Genomic DNA, 18288 nt, shown 5'->3' on the forward strand with positions numbered 1-18288 from the left:
GTCATCAAAATTTTCTTAGCTCCTAAAATTGTTTGCTTTTAAAATTTTTCCTCTCGCAAACACACACATATACACACACACAATTGTAAAAGAAAAAAAACAAATATTACCTTAATAAAATGACTTATTGTTATTCTTTGTTTTTCTTCAGTTCATACAGGGAACTCAAATTAATAAGCTTTCATTTACAGCCCATGATCTAGAAAGTAAAACTGGCTACTAAACTAAAATGTGATCACTGTACATAAACAGAGTGGAATGAAAATCTGAAAAACTTGAAAACTTATATGTAATAAGAGGAAATTAGATTTCTTCAAAATGGGCAATCTAAATAATTTCTCCAGCTGTGATTTTTATCTTAATTTGCTATCACATGGAAAAAAATGTCATTAATTCAATGCAAACCCATGCCCCTTGAAAACAACCCAAATGAGTAAGTGATGTACTAATTAGCTTCCTAATAGGGAAAGTTTTAATTGAACTATTCTATAACAACCTTTATCAAAGTTTCCAGGGAAACTTCATAAAAGGATGTCAAACCTGGCCCATATTTTTATCCCCTTAAAAATAATTCTGAATGCACAGAAACACAGAAAGCTTATTTCTCTTCAGTGTTGTTAACAGTCAGGCCACTACATTATCTGATGTCAGCAATCCCCTTCCCACAAATATTCCAAGTATGCACCACCGTCATTCTCCTTTCAATTATGTGGTTTCTCTGCTCCTTTACTGATTGAGTCCAGGCCTCTCAGATAATGAGAAGCATGTGCAAGGAAAATGTGCTCTTAAAAAAAAAACACATATATCAGTTGCATCTGCATTATGAAGGCAGGGAGAGATCATTTGTTCATATAAAAAGAATCAAAATGTAAAGTTTGCTATGGGTTATATAAAGGGGAAAGAAAAGATCAGCATCAATGCCTAAGGTTGGGAGGGGGCAGTTATTACAATCTTAAGCAACACCAATAAGAATTAGGGAGACCCCACCAAAAAAAAAAAAAACACAACCTTAACAGCTTGGCCATATTAGTATTTAATGTTATCTTAATGTTGCTTTGGGGGGTATTTAAGTCCTGACATACATATGGAAATGAGCCACGAATTGTACAGCAAGCATAAATATTCCATCATTAATAAAAACCAGCTGTGTACATAAAACACCCCAATAGCTGGGTTTCAGTTACTGGCTATCATCAGTATGTTTCACAAGCAAATATTACTCAAAACTTTCTCCCTTGAAATACACACACACACACACACACACACACACACACACACACACGGATAGACACACGTAGAAATTTGCTTTACTCTTTAATCTTCTGGAAGAGCTTTGAATAACTCACTAATCTCCACGGTACATTTCAACTAATGTCTCTTTCTGAAGCTATTTTTCATCACCCTGTCAGATGCTAGCGTCCTCTTAACTTCAATTTACCACATAGAATGAAAATGTTTATTTTTTTTTAAGAACCAAGAGAGTCAATAATACAAATTTTGCTACAATCAATTATAGTCGATAAAGCAATGAAACACCAAGGGCCATGTATGTTATAAGAGGGCAAAACTCATTAAAAGTCAACACCTGCTCAGGACTCTATAATAAGCCTGCTCTGCCATCATGCAAACATACACCTTTCATTCAATGACCTCAAATCATGTGCCCAATATGAAACATGCCTAAACACCTCTGCGAAGTATTAATATCCTTGCTTCCCAGAAGGGTAACCGAAACTCAGAGTAGCTAATTCATTTACTCTTGGTCACATGGCCAGAGGGGGTTGGGCAGAGAAACTCAGATCCCGGCTTCATGTCACACAGTCTAATGATATTTCATGAAATTGAGGCAATAGTGAAAATGGCCTTACACATGTCAAGGACAGCCTATAGAGTTAAAAAGCAGATTTTCAAAAATTACCTTAGGAGATATTAGCGAATATATCCACTGTATTTTCCACATGAACATATATCATTAAAGTCTCTGTACAGAACTTAGTACTAAGTACTAAAAACCCGTACTTTCCTTTTCTATTCTAGTTAAAGAAATTTAATCTAATTTACAATGAGCCGCTGGTTTCCAGGAATGAGTCCATCTAAACTGGAGATATACACATATTATATCTTGAAATCACAGGAAAATTAAAGAACCATGTAACTGAATTTTCACTATATGATGAAGATCTCAAACAAAAAAACTCATTATGTTTCGGTTATCCTGCTACACCTACATGTCTTTTATTTAATTGTCTAAGATCCTTAGTTCCCTTACTATTTTTTGTCTAATTTAAACATATTATTTTCTAAGCTATAAAACAAAACATTTGTGTTTTCCTCCTTTTCCTTTTTTGTTTGGGAGATTTCATTGTTTACCCAAATTTGTACTCTCTTGATGGGATATCATGATACAGTGATTTGAGAATCATTGCTAATGATTTAGACAAAGTAAGCAGTGAACCCTAGTTTTCTTTTTACTTAAAAAGAATGAGTGGGGGGGTGACAGGAGGTCAAGGGAATAGAAGTAACAGTGTCACTAGATACATGAACACCCCTAAATCATACAAAGGGGTAAGGTATTACTTATTAAATTTGTTAGTCTTTTCTGGCATTTGAGGAACAAATATACATGATTCTTCATGCGTACTCGGTCAGGTACTGACTTCATTCCTTCACACAGGTTTACAAAGATAAGTCTTAGGTGGGCTCTTATTTAAAAACAACAGTGGATATTTTTATGACTCTATGTAAAATTCATGTAAGTACAGAAAAAAGGACTGAAAGGAATAAGGAAAAATGAAAGCAGGTGATCTTTTCCAGTGATGGGATTCTTAATGAAGTTTTGAGCAGGGTCTTGGCTTTTTAGTTCAGTATGTTGTTAAAATACAACACACAATGCATGTATTTTTATATATCTTTACAGGCATCATTTAATATACATTCAATAATGCGATGGTGTACTTCATTCTATTAGGAGTCATTGAAATTCACACCAGAAACTGAGGCCTAGGAAGAGAACCATAAACTTTTGAGAACTGGTTCTCAAAATCACCCTGTCCGATCCTCACAAATTACAGAGGAGAAAACTTGTCAAGGGTGGCCAACTGAATTAGAGGTGGGTGAAGAGCCCAGGTCTCTCTCACCAATAAGCTCACTAGAAAAGCTTATCAAATATTCTTCTATTTAAAATGGCATCGGTTGCTGTTATTTACCAACAATTTTCTGTATCTTTGGACTATTTGAATATAATAACTAGAATTGTTTTGTTTTTGTTCTTGTTTTTGTTATTTATCTATATGAGGTAGAGAGTCCCATCTTTAGACTTATCAAAATCTGTGAAGTATGATTTCCAGAAAATCAAACTAGCTCCCTTCTACAAGTATTGTAGCCTGAGGCTGAACGTGGCCAGCATTAGTACAAGCCAGAATGATTTAGATAATTAATTCCATCCCATGTAACAAAAAGATTTCAAAAGCCAAATAATGGCCTCACTTAACTAAAGTGAAAATCATTACAACAAAATTTTAATATCTTCCTTTATGCAATAAATATGTTTCTGAGAAGGCCCAGTTATAGTGTACTTTTATGTATCAAGTTATACCTCAAAGGCACTAACTAGGAAAGCTAATTCTTTCAAAGAAAGCTGTAGTGTATTCTTTTATAAAGCAAGTGATCTATTTTCCTTTTTTTTCCTTTTTTTTTTAGTTCAGATTTTCTGTGTAGTGAATGGAAGGGGTGACTTCCCTCCTTGTTCTGGGTTTAAAGGGGTCTGAAGCCCACTATGGAGCAGAATAACACAGTATTAGCAGCCCATTTAATTCCCTCTTCATTCCTGGGACCAAATTCTAACCTTTGACTTGGAAGTGAGACCCTAGATTTTAACCCAAAGTCTACAAAAGGCAGCAAGAAAGGAAGAAATAAGATTAAAGACAACATGTCATAGTAAACCACCAACAAAAAAATTCCTGGGGACAGGAAATCAATGGAGCATAATTTTAAGCAAATTGGTTAGTCTCACGCTAATTAACTTGTCAAGCAAACCTCCAAACCCACTGAATCCATTGGTGGGGGGGCGGGGAGCGGTGCTGTAATAGATTTGAGAACATTTACCCACTTCGCATCCTAAAAGGCTCAGCCACGACCACACACCTCTGTTTAACCCTCTCAGTGGCTTTAAGCTGGGCTTAATGGGTGCAAAGGACAATTTCTTTCAGACAATCCCTAAGAAAAGACTGTTCTCATGCATTCCAAATGCATGAGAGGAGGCTACCTGGTCACAAGCATTTCCCAACAGGGAATGTATCCTCTACTCCTCCTCATTGGTAACCCTCTACCACCACCAACAACAACAAAACTTCTAACCATCTTGAGGATTTGGGGGGACTTATTTTTTGGGGGGAGGGAGGGAAAGAAATCTTAAGAGGGGAGTTGGAGAGTATGAGAAAGTCCTCTTGCTTCCAAATGGAAAAAAAAGGCCTTAAAAAGCTAGATCGAAGGAAGAAAGGGGGATGGAGAAGAAGAGCTGCTTAATTACAATGACACCCTTTTAAAGTAGGCACAGGGCCCGGGAGAAGGCTCTTTGGAGAGGCAGAGAAGCAGATGTACCCACTTAGAATTCTGGCACTCAATATGACTTCAAGGTCATAGCACCTATCCCTCTGCTTTCTGAATAGACTGTTCTTAAGGCATTCTAGAAAGAGTCTGATTCGTTCTCAGATAAAGCAACTCCATAAACTGCCTTGGCTATGCATTAGTCTAATAAATCCTACTTCACAAATCAGAAATGAGATTTAAATGCCCAAATCTAAAATAATATACTGAATATGAATTTTTAAATTCCCTTCTACAGTCTTTTAAATCGGTAAACAGATGCGCAACTTTCACCGAGTAGTTCCACTACATATAAGCATGGTCAGAGGTTTACTTCATATCTAGACTATGAAGTTAGGAAAAGCACTTTCAATTTTATTGAGCCAAACTTTTCCAAAGAAAGAAGTATCTTAAAATGAAGTATGATGTAGTGCCAGAAAGTGTCTGTAAACGACACTAGATAAACCCATACAGAATAGCTGGAACCTGAGTTGTCATCTGTAAATAGATGCAACTACTCTACAACCACCTGGCTATTAAAATGTCCCAGGCCAGTTATAAAATGTAGTTCGGTTGGGCCAATTTTTCCCTCAGCTGATCTGAAACATGATAGCCTTTAAAATTATCGCCCTGTTTACGTTCCTTCTCTCTCTGCTCTCCTTTCCCCCATTAAAATCAACCAATGAAATTACTTTAAAAATATGTCAATAATTTGTTCCCAAATAAGCAATGAGTTGGGGACATCTTGGTAACAGGTCTCTGAACACCACCATTCTTATAAGTTTTACCGTGCTTGCCCAATCGGAGATAGTTGAGAGATGGGTGAAGATTTATCCCACATCCGAAATGGTATCTCAAACTATTCTTAGCTACCAAATTAGGGTGCGGGAAGGTCTAACTGAGATGAATTCACAAAGGCTGGCCTGAGAAAGGATTTTTCACAAAAGTTAGTTCAAGGAGACTTAAATAACCTTAGCCCTCTATTATTAAAGATTATGGTGACTACTTATCTTCCTCTCTGAATGGGAGAAGAGGGTTTTATCAAAAAAAAGTTTTTAACTGTCTTCCAACTTCCACTCTTTAAGGGGTGGGAGAGAGGAGCGGGAGGAGGAAGGAGAGCTAAATTAGACACTCCGAGGTATTAGAAAATTCTTTCTAAAATACATGCTAGAGACAGAAACGCTGTTTCTCACAACCTTTCCTTTTCTTACCTCATTTGAGTCTATTTAGTCCCTTACTGAAAATTGCTATTATATTATTAGTGGCAATTTACCAGGAACTGCTCACAGTCTACAAAAACTGTCACTTTCCCTTCTCTTCATTTTCAGATATTGGTAAGTCCATCTTGCTGCTGAAGAACCAACATAGAGTGACCCAGGCTTGGGACCCTCAAGACACCTGAATGATCCCGCAAACTAGTCACTAACATATATAAAACAAACGGCAACCTCCTCCTCACCAACGCATACACATACACATAAACATAAAGAGTGTAGTGTTATAGATTACTTCCAGACTTTAAGACTTCAAGAATTCACAGCCTGCATGGCAGGGGAGTGTGAGCCCTCACTCCAACCTCAAGTATTTAGGACAAAAGCATCTAGCAATCCGAGATAAGCATGTTGAGTTAAATGTATACCTCAAGTTACCTTATGTCTTTATTTATTTATTTGTTTTTGTGTGTGCTTAATTACCTAGAGACCTACAAGGACCCCAGGAAGCAAGAAAGTAAAAGTACCGTCAAGTTGTGGTACCAACTTGCATCTCCCTCGGGGAAGGAGCACACACTTTTTAACCAATTTAACTTGCTGTGCATCTCAGCCAGATGCAAAGAAAGTAAAACACACGGGCACCCCCACACGCATGTAGATCGACTCACTCACGCCGAGGGCATGATTAAGTTCATGCCACCATAGATTTCTGCCCCAGTTCCCCCCCCGCGAAAAGTACCCCACGTCTCCTACCCCTGAAGGCAACGAAGACAAAGTGACGACTGTCTACTCGCTCAAGTGGCTTCTGTCCCGGGCCAGAGGCCAGAGATGAGCAGGGGGGGAAGCCCCAACTCCCGGTTGTTTCCCTCTTCTCTGCTCCCTCCAGGCTCTCCTTGGTGGCAGTGGACAGGCAGGATACCGGGCCGGAGGGTGGAGCAGCAGATGGTCGGAGGCGAGACAGACTGAAGGTAGGGGTGGAGGGGGCAGTGAGAGAAGATGAGGCCAAAAAGAGAGATGGAGGAATAAATCAGGGGTCTACCAGCTTGGGCAGTCAAAAGCTCCTCGGAAGGAAGGGGCGTGACTGCGATGATGGCAGCTCCGGAGCAAAGGATGGGAGCGAGGGCGGGGTGCGAATGAGTGGCTTTTCTTCTGGCGGTGAGCCGCTAGGACCGCCCAAAAGGGGGGCGTGGAAAAGGGAGGGGGCGGAGTAGAGGGCGGGGAAAGAAAGGAGGGAGACTGCTTGGATCCTGGAGTGGGGGGATGGAAGAGAGGCGGGGCCAGAGGGCGGGGAAGTTTCAAACAATTGAACAGCGCGGGTCGAGCTGTTTGGGCGAAAACCGGAGGGCCCTCTCCCTCCTCCTCTCACTAGCGTGGCATAACTCGTTTACAATAACTCTGAGAACCTGCCCAAGGACTAGCTGAGAGGAAGAAAAGGGTTTTGCAAAGACTGCAATAATAATGTAAGACAACAGCGGAACAGAGTCTCGTGGGAGGGCCAGTGCAGCTCTCTGCCCCACAGCGAGAGGAAGAAAAATAAATAATAGAAATGCTGAAAAGCAGCTTCTCGAAAAAGTCTGCTTAAAATAATGCAGAAGTAGCAGCGCTCCTTCATGTTCCTTGCCCTCTTGCTTCCTATTATTAGCAGGACCCAACCCAGGTCGCAGCTCTGCAAGACACCCTCCTTTTTTCCCCTCCGCTCCTCCTAAACTCCCCTTCCACCACCACCACTTCCCGGACTCCCGGTGGCCCGCCGCGCAGGCGGCGGGGGTGGTGTGGGCGGGGCTCTGCGTAGCCTCCGCCTCTGGGATGGGCTGGGAGGGCCGGCGGGGCGGAGCGGGCCCCAAGGATAGGCCCCACCCAGCACTCTTTTGCAGCTACCAGTTGGCTAATCCTGACCTAAAGTTCGCTTGCGATTGGTCGCTTGCGCTGTCGATCCGATTCTTTTGCCCATCCGCCCTCAAAATTAATAAAACTAAACTAGAGGCTATTGTCTTGCTCTCGGTTTTCCCCCAGCTACTGTTGAAAAGAGAAAGAAGAGAGGCTTAGTTTCTCAATCTCCTAAGAGAGGGCGATATGTGGCAGCCGGCCCTGGTACACCTTTATGGCGCTGTCGGCGCTCTGGGAATAGGTAATTTTCTTCCCCTTTAATTCATTAAGCCAGGAGGGGGAAATGTTCTTGAAGTGTCAGTGTGGTGTTCACATTTCCCGGCGGCGAAAAATTGGTATTGCGTAAGAGCACAGTGTTGAGAAGAGCATCCTGGGACATTGAAAATCTACCATTTTACATCTCGGAAGTGAAAGCACAAACAGTGTAAGGGTAGCAGAATATCATGGAATGTAGAATTAAGGGAAAAAAACTTATATCAGGCTCTAGCACTTACCAGCTAGTTGGGCGACATTTGTTAAGTCGCTTAACATCCCTGAGCCTTAAACTGTTCTATCTAAATAAATACTATGAGACATACCCTATTAATTTAATGGCACTATGAAAATAAAATGAATTGTGTGTGAAAACTAAACCACAAAGCACTCCACACATGTGTATGTTCCTACTTGTGTATGTTACATGGTGGAGAGTCCCGTGTGTTTGAGAATCGAATATTGTGCTCATCTGTTTTAAGCATTTACATCCAAGATGTGTAGGTTTTGTGGCTATATTTTAAAAAGTCAACTCTTCCTACAGTTTGGGGGGTGGATATGAAGTTGGTTCCCTGCAGTTAGAATAATAAATTACCTTTTTTCTGACAAGGGTGGGTGAGATTACTTATTTAAATAGTTCTGCAGTGGCGCCACAACCTAAATCTATTGTGGTGCTGGTACTGAAAAAGGAAATCATGCTGTGTATATCCGAAGTGAACTTGAGAAAACAAATACAAGGGAATATTTACATGGAAACCACTATTCTCTATAGATCTGTGTTTCCTAGAAAATGTTAGGAGGAGGAAGCAAGTCTAAATGTAAAGGCCTTGACAACACAGCTATTATAATGAGCTTATGCTCATTATAATAAATTACCTATTCCCAGAGCGCCGACAGTGCCATAAAGGTGTACCAGGGCCAGCTTATGCTCATTATAATGAAAAAGTGACATCCAATTCAAGCCTGCCTAACGGGAGCCTTCTGAGGGTCTATGGATCAAAGGATGCAAGAGGAAGTCTGCTCAAAGGAAATACTATCTCACTGTGAACAGAGTCCCGGAATAAAATTGGGTGCAGGAAAAGTAGTGGACCAGTACCATGATGTGGGGTAGTATCAGTACGTAGAGCACTCTGCTAGGGCTGCTGAAAGATTCAGAAGCAGGATCATGAGCAACATGCATTCTTGATATGATTCTGTTTATGGGTGAGGTGAAGTTATATGGGTAATTTTTAAAGGGTAAGGTGAGATTTTGAGTGTTAAAGACACAGAGACACCTGGTTTGTGAATCAAGGGAAAGTTATTCCTGCCTTGTTATTTGGGGTAGAAGATGTGGACAGCTAGCTATATGGTAGATATATATAGGGTAGATACATGCTGCAGACTACTACTGATCACAGTGGCAACAGGATATTTATTAAAATTAACATGCTGGTAAAATGGAAAAAGTGAAATATGGACAAGGTAAAATTAAAACAGTACTGAAAAGAGTAAAGAGTTTCTCTCCACTACTCTATTCTCATAATCCCTTTCACCCTTTCTATGTCTATGTGTAATCTTCAAAATATATTATGTCTATTAAATATCCTTCCATCTCAGGATAACTTCCTTTACCTCATTCTTCGTCATGATAGCTCAGTGTTCCATTGCATAGATGTGCCAAAATTATTTTACTCATTCTTCTATTGAGAGGTGATTTCAGCCATTTCCCATGCTTTACCATTACAGAAGATGCTGGGAAACATTTCCTAGTGAAAAGGCCTGGTAACTATGTTTATAGGATGTCTGCCCTCAACCTTGAAGTTGCCCTCAAAAGACTTGCCCAACCTGCGTTCCCCACAGCTACTGGGGCCTTCATACAATGGAAGCTCCTAAAATACTTAATACCCCCTCCTCAATTCCTGCCTTGGGCATTACTCTTATCCTTCAAATTTAAATTCTGGTGGAGTAGAATGAGCACAGCTCTGACATTAATGGTGGATCAGGTTGTGCATAAGTCACTTCTTAGCCTGTAGCAAACAACAGGTTTTTAGGTACCTGGGCTTTACCCAGGTCTCTAAGTGTCTTAGGTATTCCTTGTTTCCTGCCTCCCAAAACTTACTTTTGTTTTTACCCTAAAAACTGTTCACTTTGTTTAAACTGAGTTTGAATTTAAAGCTATGTGTTGGCAGATTTACTTAAAAGAAAGGGAGAGGGGAGGCCAACATCAATAAACATTGATGGAGTTACTATTATGGACAAGACTGAAAAATAAAGAGAGATGAGATTTAGCTCCTTGCCTTCAAGGGAATATACAGAAAAAGACAACTAATAAGTGTATGCTAAGTGCTAAGTGAATGGGATTGACAGTAGAAGCTGTGGAAGTTGAGAGCAGGGAGCAAAAACTAGTTCCAGAGAGTGAGTTTATACAGCAAAGTATGCCACACATTTTTAACTAATTCCCAGAGCATCCCTGTGTCTTCATATCTTGACTGTAAAAGATGGAGAAACCTCTGGGGGATACCAGGAGAATTAACCACTAACTGTAAAACACCTGTGTAAAGACACTGGGTTGTCTAAGTACATTAAGGATCTCCATATATTGATAATGGATATAATGATCATTTTAAGCTCAGAAGACAAGAATCTCCATCCCAAATCACCTGTTCTATTTGGCCTTTTATTTATTTATTTCAGTAAAATGCAACTCCTCCTTTAATGTGCAATAAAAATCAATGTCTCTGCTCTAAAAAAAAGTCAATTAAAAGATCAATGTCTCCCTTGAAAACGTTATGCTAAGTAAAGAAGCCAGACAAATATGGACAAATATTATATGGTTGCCCTTATATGAGGTACCCAGAGTAGGCAAATTTATAGAGACAGAAAGTATAAGGGTAGCTATCAGGGCCTGAGTGAGGGAGGAATGGAGAGTTATTATTCAATGAGCACGGTTTCCATTTGGGATGATGAAAAGTTCTAGAAATGGTGGTGATGGTTGTACAATATTTTGAATATACTTAATGCCACTGAATTGTACACTTAAAATAGTTTAAAATGGCAAGATTTTATGTATATTTTACCACAATAAAAAATTAAAGGTAACAACCCTTAGACTTGGTGGCAGGAGACAAGACCAATGATAGAGGCTGCCAAGAAAAAGGCAGGACCTGTGTAAAGGGGGTAGCTTTCTCATGGTCAGTACTGTGGGAAATGCATGCTCAGTGTGGCCAGGGCTTCTGAACTTTCAAGAGAGACCAGAAATCAAATGTTTTAATGTAAAATCTCCTGACTCTTAATTTTGGCAACTAATTAATGTTTTAATTTAAAAAAGTCTTCCCTTTGCATGCAATATTTTTACCCAATGTACAGGAAAAATGTGAAGGAGACACTGCTTACAATCTATTCCTCCATTTCTGGCTAAGTTCTTCTAGAAGAAAAGACTACAAAACCATAGTGCCTTTTATTGAATGACTTTCTCCCGCACCCAGCCAATCAACTGCGAGTGTGAAATGAGAACATCTTCCTCTAATTCCTTGGTGAATAACTAAATCATTTAAATTCATTTTGAAACAAAAGCAGAGGCAAACTTGTATGCCAAAGAGTATAAATCCCAAGGATTTATGGCTCTACATAACAGCTCCCCCTAAAAAAACAAACAAACAAACAAACAAAAAACCCTACAAATATATCAGAAGCTCTGAAAAGCAGTCTTTTCCAGGACACCTTCTAAAGTCAGGCTCCTATTTACTAATAAGGATACTAGCCCTTCTCATGCAGAAGCCAGCTGATCAGAAGATAGCAACTTTGCCTGAATGCGAAAGGAACAAAGGGACACATGCAATCCAAGCATGGAGGTAAATGCTCTTCCTTTTGGATCCCCCTTCCCCCCTTCCCCACCCTTTCAAGCATATAAAAACACACATACATGTGCATGCACATAAGCAACACACACACACACACACACACACACACACACACACACACTCAGAGTCCAGACACAGGAAGTTTGAAGCCTGATCCATGTGTGGAAAACAGCAATGTGGGAATTCAGGAAACAATGCCAGAACTGTGTGTGCTCCAAGGCCAAGACCTGCTCCAGCAATTGGGAGCCAAGTTACTCCTGGGGTACTTGAAAGCCCCAGAATTTTGAAAGTAAATTGTCTGTAGAAAAACAAAGCTGCCTGCAATTCTATTCCCCAAGTACCTCCTAGAGTCCTGTTTGAGTAACCTGGGTTCTCCTCTTTATGATTTATGCAGGACTTCACTTCACCTTAACTAAATACCATATCTCCTTCCATAGCTTGAGTTTCTGGAAAGGCCCAGACAGTCCATACTTCTCAGTGAGTTTGTTCGCAAAGTCCTAGGTTAGCTGGAGCAAGAGGGAGGTAGGGAGAAGCAGGAACACACATCAAAGTCTGTACTCTGAAAGGTGGTGGGATGAGAGGGAGAATGTGATTTAGTCAATGATAAAAAAAAATCACTGAAAGCAAGTAGGGAAATCAAATTTCTGTGCCAGTAAGCTCTTTAAATGTACAGAGTTTGCAGAATTGAAAGAAAGTTCATCCTCTGGCGTTGCCCTTTTCAAATAAACTCTGATTCGGCACTTTTTCTGGTTCTATAGTTGCCAGAGTGTATGAGAATTGTTATCCCAGTTGGAGGAGAAGAAAGTTGTGACTGGAGTAGATTTATCTTCTCTGTTACGCTGCCCCACTTCAGGAACTACAAACAGAAGGTATGTCAATGCCATTCTAGTGTGGCTTAAGGCAGGCCCTCCTTCAAGTCCCCAAAGAGCCTTCTTTTCAGGTCTGCTATGGTCCTGTGATAGTCACACAGGAAAGACCCTTGTTAAATTGCAAATATGTAACCTGGGGAGGGTTAAATATTAAGCCATCTTTGGTGTGCGCTGATGGAAAGGATATAGACTTTTGGAGTCACTCGAGCCTGTATTCCAGTCTTACTTAGCTTCAGTACTTTATTTACCATGAGGGAAATTACTTAACCACCTTGAGCCACAGTTCCTTCACCTGTAAAGTGGGAATAATAGATTCTCCACCATGAGGGGTTGCTGTGAGGATTAATTGAAATAACATCTTTAGAGGCCCTATCATGATGCCTGGAATTTAGTAGTCACTTAACACAGTTTATTTCTTTATGCCACTCCATACAATCTTCTTAGGGAATTCGGGGGTCGGGGGGTGCGAGGGAGGCTGTGGGTAGGACAATGGGTTTGCTTAGTGGCCTACAGGGATTAGGACCCTCTTTCCCTACTAATCCTGCTCAGTAGTGCAGTGTAGTACTAAGTATATGGGTTTTTAGCAAAAAAAGGACCTAGTGTCATAGTCTTCATTCTGTCACTCACTAGCTATATGACTTTGGAAAATTTTGGAGCCCGTTTCCTTATTTATAAAATGAGAGTAATAACAGCGCCTATTTTTTTTAATACAACGAAGCTTTTTTATTCTCATTTTTAAATTACTAACTACTTATTCTCTGACAAGTTCGATTATATCCCAATTACCCAAATGAAAATGTGTTTACCTGTGAAGCATTTAAAAGAGAAAATTATACTTCCAAAGTATACTTTCAGTCTTGAAAATTTCTCCTCCAGGCCAGATCCCCAAGGAGAAGCCCTGGCACACGCACCCATAGCTTTCCTTTGGGATCCCTAAAGGGCTGCACCCATGAGTGGAGGCGAACTGGAAATAGACCAGCCCTCACAAAGTCTGATTGAAACTCAGTTTCAAATTGCTTAATCCACAATTAGTATAAGGAGGCATTTCCATACCATTATACCGCCTGCTAGAAGTGAAAGTTAATTCCTTCCAGAAGAAGATAAAATCATCTAGAAGCTATGGGGAATCTCTGATTAGGAGAGTGATTATATTAATGATTCTTTACATATGGATGACACATTTCTTTTTACACAGTCCTCTCATCCTCTCACAACATAATTCCTCCAATGACCCAGTGAAGTAGATTTAGCTCATTTTACAGATGAGGAACACAAGACAGACTTTACCAAGAATTCCAAAAAGTAGTTACTAGATTCCAGGTGTATTTAGCTTCCCTTACCTCACATATTCGTAGGCTTTTAAAGAAGTGTAAGGATGTGATAGATTCCTTAAACGAATACAATTGCTAATATATATATCTAAATCAGTTTTTAACATGTTTGACCAAAAGTAAATATTTGTTGAGACCATGAAAAAAAAAAAAAAAGAAACTTTTTCTTCCAGTCCCTGAAAAGACTCTCACTCAGGAATTGCAATTATTTAAATGTACAAGAAGTTTTGACTCAATTAATTTTAGTTAATTTCCAAATAAGTTTTCTATAGCAGTATTTTAGATTTAATTTACATTCAATAAAATGCCAAATCTTCATTGTACTACCGGATGAGTTTGACAATCATATTCATCCACGTACCCATCATTAAGATATAGGACGTTCCTATCACCCCAGAAAGTTTCCTCCAGCTGCTCTGTAGTCATTTCTCACCTCCACATGCCATACAGGGACAGCTGCTTCTGCAGTGAGATTTTATTCTTATTTGGCTAGAAAATTAGGCCAAAAAATGATTTTATAATTTAAAGTTAATAAAATAGCACTAAGAACCTGCAGGTACATTTAATATGTTTTAATCTTCTGTCAAAAGTTTGTCTAGTGTGAGATAGAAGGAGTGCAGAAGTCCTTGAGCTTGGTTCACTTAACAGTGTGAATGTTAATACGATTTCAACAGTACCTATTTTGTAGGGAGGTGATGACGATAAAATGACAGCCATATACAAATATTAGCTGATACTGTTATTTGTAATACTTTGTGCAATGGGCTGACTAGAGTTTACTTTTATATGAAGAAGTTTCTAATCTAAACTAGTTTTAGCAAGAGTGTTAAAAAATCCTTAAACAATGACAGCTATGTGTTCCTTGCTTCCTGGTCTTGGCTAAGGAATTTGAGGTGATACTGGAGCATCTGTAGATATCTTCGTTCCAGGCTGTTGAATCTCTTCTCCCCAAGATTTTCAGTGTTTTGGCAGAATGTGAGCAAAAAGAAGGACTCCTAGGAGGTACTGCAGGAGATCCTGGAATAATAGAATAGCTTCGCTGTGGAGTGTGTGCCTGGGACACTCAGGCCTCCAGCTCTTTGAATCCCACATTTTTCCCTGCCTTAGAACCCTTGCACATACTATTCTTTCTGCCAAGGACACTATACATACCCTTCCTTCACTCCATTCTCTTCCCATTCTTCACCTTGCTCACTCAATCTTAGTTCTCAGGGTTCAATTTAAATGTCACTTCTTCAAGGAAATATTCTCTGAGCCATAACTTCTGCCTCAGAAAGCCAGTCTCCTGTTTATCTTTAAACATTCATGTGAATTGTGTATTCTGAGATAAACTATATCAAAAATGATTTTAATATAAAAATATTTAAATTATTTGATAAGTCAATTATTTAAGTTTGCCTCCCAATATAGAAAATTATTGGTTGAGGAAGAAATTTCAGGCTTATTCTGTAGCATTATATATATCTAATACCTTCTTGCCTGTCTCCATAGGGATACCCATGGGCTGGCCTGAGTTAGTACGTTTTTAGAGTTTTTCTTTCCCTAAGAGGGAATATTGAACTAGATGACCATTAAGGTTCCTTGCAACTCTTGACTACTGACAGTTGCCAGAATGCCAATGTAATACTAGAGCGGGGAGCTATATCAGAGGTGTCATCCACATCTTCCTGTCTCCTAGTTCCTTGATCTTGGTGTATAATGAGGAGTTTTGAAGTATGCTGAGAAAATGTGAGTGTGACCTGTTTAAGCAGAAGGTGGTATATTTATATGGCACCTAGCAAATAAGTGCTGTGAGATCAGAAGAAAATAATGCAGTCATAAGCAGTAGGGAGTAAATTAATTAGAGTGTGACTGGCTGGCTCAATGCCTTTCATGGAAAGAAGATGGTTCCAGATAACTTTATGGATGATGTCATTTCCTATACCCCCATCAAAACTGCAAACCAGGAACATGTTTACCAAAAGGAAGCCCAGTATAGAGGCAGAAACAAAGAGATTTTTCATTCAGATAGAAATGGGTTAAGATCTCCACATTTGACAGTATATGTGACCTTGGATAAATCATTTAACCTCTCGAATCTCAATTTTATAATTTATTGGTTGAACAATTATGTATTGCATATCCACAATGTGTTCAACATTGTTCTAAGCATTTGGGATGCATTGGTGAACAAAATAAGCACAATCTCTGCTTTTATGGAGCTTACATTTTGGAGAGATGTGAGAATGGTAGGTTGACTTCTAAGGATCTGTGAAGATTCGTGATGTTGTCCACACAGTACTAGAACATGGTAGGTATTCAATAAGTAGTGTCTATTATTTATAATAACATTTTTTTAAATAAAAGAATCATCATCTGTGAAGACAAATAATTTGTGTACAAACTCAAATTACTATACAAAAGGTTGTTAAAAAGAAACAAATAAGAAAATTCAGATAAAACCAGATCATTTCTATACAAGAGATAATAGATGACTTGCATAAAGTACTTGAGATTCTTGTAATATAGCAATAACAGGTGGCTTGTATGAGTTTTTCAATCCTAGGTGGCAATATAGTTTTTATACTATGGTTTCCTCAATAGCAGTTACATCTGTAGCAAAATTTAACTGAAGGTGACCCTGAGCAGTAAATTTAACCCCCATTTGGATAAACTTTCTTCCTTCATTATCTCCAAGAGATTAAAGAGCATAAATCTGGGATCATGACATTCCCCTACAACTATTCCTGTCATGCTCCTACCCAGGAGACATTAACCAACCAAACTTTTAACATAAGTTCTATTCAATGTCCCACCTCTCTAGCTTTATAACTCTTTTCCAAGAAGCTTAGTGTCAGAAGTGGGGAAGGAAGGGAATGATGCTTGTAGTTTTTCACGATTCATAGTTTCCAGCTTGATAAAAGATTTGCAGTTTTTACTTTATTATGGAACAATAGAACCATAATTTATATTTCACAATTTGTGTAGTTCATTTCATGAGGTGTCATGTTTCATGTACTATCACCTTTCCAGCATTCCAACTCTCTCTCCCTTCCTGCAGGACTGGAGCTGGCATTGAGTCAGTGCTAGGAAAGCATGGTGTCCTGTAGGCTAGCAGCACTCTGGCTTCCTTCCCCTTTCCCTAGGCTTCATATATCATCATAGTTCCTCTCTGTATCGGATTACTTAGCACATCGTTTTGTTGCGATTTATTCTCTGGATTCCCAAGTTCCCCCAAGATCACATATGCACTGTTGTATCCCAACACCTAGGACCTGCTATATCTAGCATATAGTGGGTACTCAGGAAATATTTTTTGGGTGAAAGAAACATGTATTTCATGGCACAGGTTTTTCATGGCACATTTAAAACCCTTTTCACTTCTCCATCTTTGTGTTTAAATCCAAAATACAAGTTATTTTTCTCAGCATCTGTAATTGAAGAGGAATTTTCATTCAAAAAGCTAATCAGCTCTCTGTTCTGCTTCTGTAAATATGCTTGCTGCATGGACTGTACTCAAAATTGACTAAAGACTCACCCTCCCTTTTTGTTTGATCTGTCTAAGCTACAAATATAACTATTTGTACCCCCCAGCAACTCCCGCCCTTGTAATGCAATGTAACTACCTGCAACCATAGCAACTCCCACCACTTTGTAGCAGCCTGAGTTCAAATTACCCAATCAGGCTGTGCCAAGAAGGATCTACATAAGGAATGTTGCAACTGAGTTCCGGGCCCAGATCTTCAGAGCACTAGCTCCTCTGGGACCGCCGGCGTAATAAACCTGAGTTCTCCAACTCTCCGGGTGCTGCTTGGTTTCTCACCGGTCTGATTTTGGATTTTTTTCACAACATTTCTGGAGGCCCCAGCAAGATTCCAACCATGCCAGCCCTTTGGGCCGCAGGACCAGTGGCTCGGCCAAGCTGGGCCATAGGGGCTCTGAGACGAACTAGGAGGCGTGCCACCTGATGAGTATTTAGGGTTCTCTTTCGGACCGGTGCCCTGACTCCCAGGATGGCTGAGCCCCCAACTGGATTCATACGAGGGATGGACCAACTCACCAGGAATGGCCACAGGATAAGGAAAGGTCCCGGGATCAGCCCCCAGTCAGGTCCTGTCTCTGAATGGAAGAGGAGCTTGATCACCTCTTAGTCTTCGGTTAGAAGATATTGGTCAGGATCTTCCCAGTAGGGGAAAACATTAGGCTCTCCAAAAAGAGGAGAGGAGACATCAGAGTCTCCCCAGTGGGGGAGACATCAGGTTAGGGCCTTACAAAAGGGGGGAGGCAATGTTTTAACCTGATATATGAATGAGTAAATGAATGAGCAGCTTGGCCG

General features: G+C 39.8%; 1 protein-coding gene across 4 annotated transcripts in view; it reads right to left on the reverse strand.

The window, feature by feature from the left end:
- The window catches only part of AMOT (angiomotin), a 68622-nt gene extending 61682 nt beyond the window's left edge, over positions 1–6940 (reverse strand). For all 4 annotated transcript variants that reach the window (XM_023520008.1, XM_011374355.2, XM_023520007.1 and 1 more), the window contains exon 1: positions 6549–6940. The gene's annotated coding sequence lies outside the window, so the exon portion shown is untranslated. The remainder of the gene's footprint in view (positions 1–6548) is intronic.
- Between the last annotated feature and the right edge of the window lie 11348 nt (positions 6941–18288).

The sequence above is a fragment of the Pteropus vampyrus genome, unplaced genomic scaffold, assembly GCF_000151845.1.
Source record: "Pteropus vampyrus isolate Shadow unplaced genomic scaffold, Pvam_2.0 Scaffold244, whole genome shotgun sequence".
Taxonomy (NCBI): Eukaryota; Metazoa; Chordata; class Mammalia; order Chiroptera; family Pteropodidae; genus Pteropus; species Pteropus vampyrus.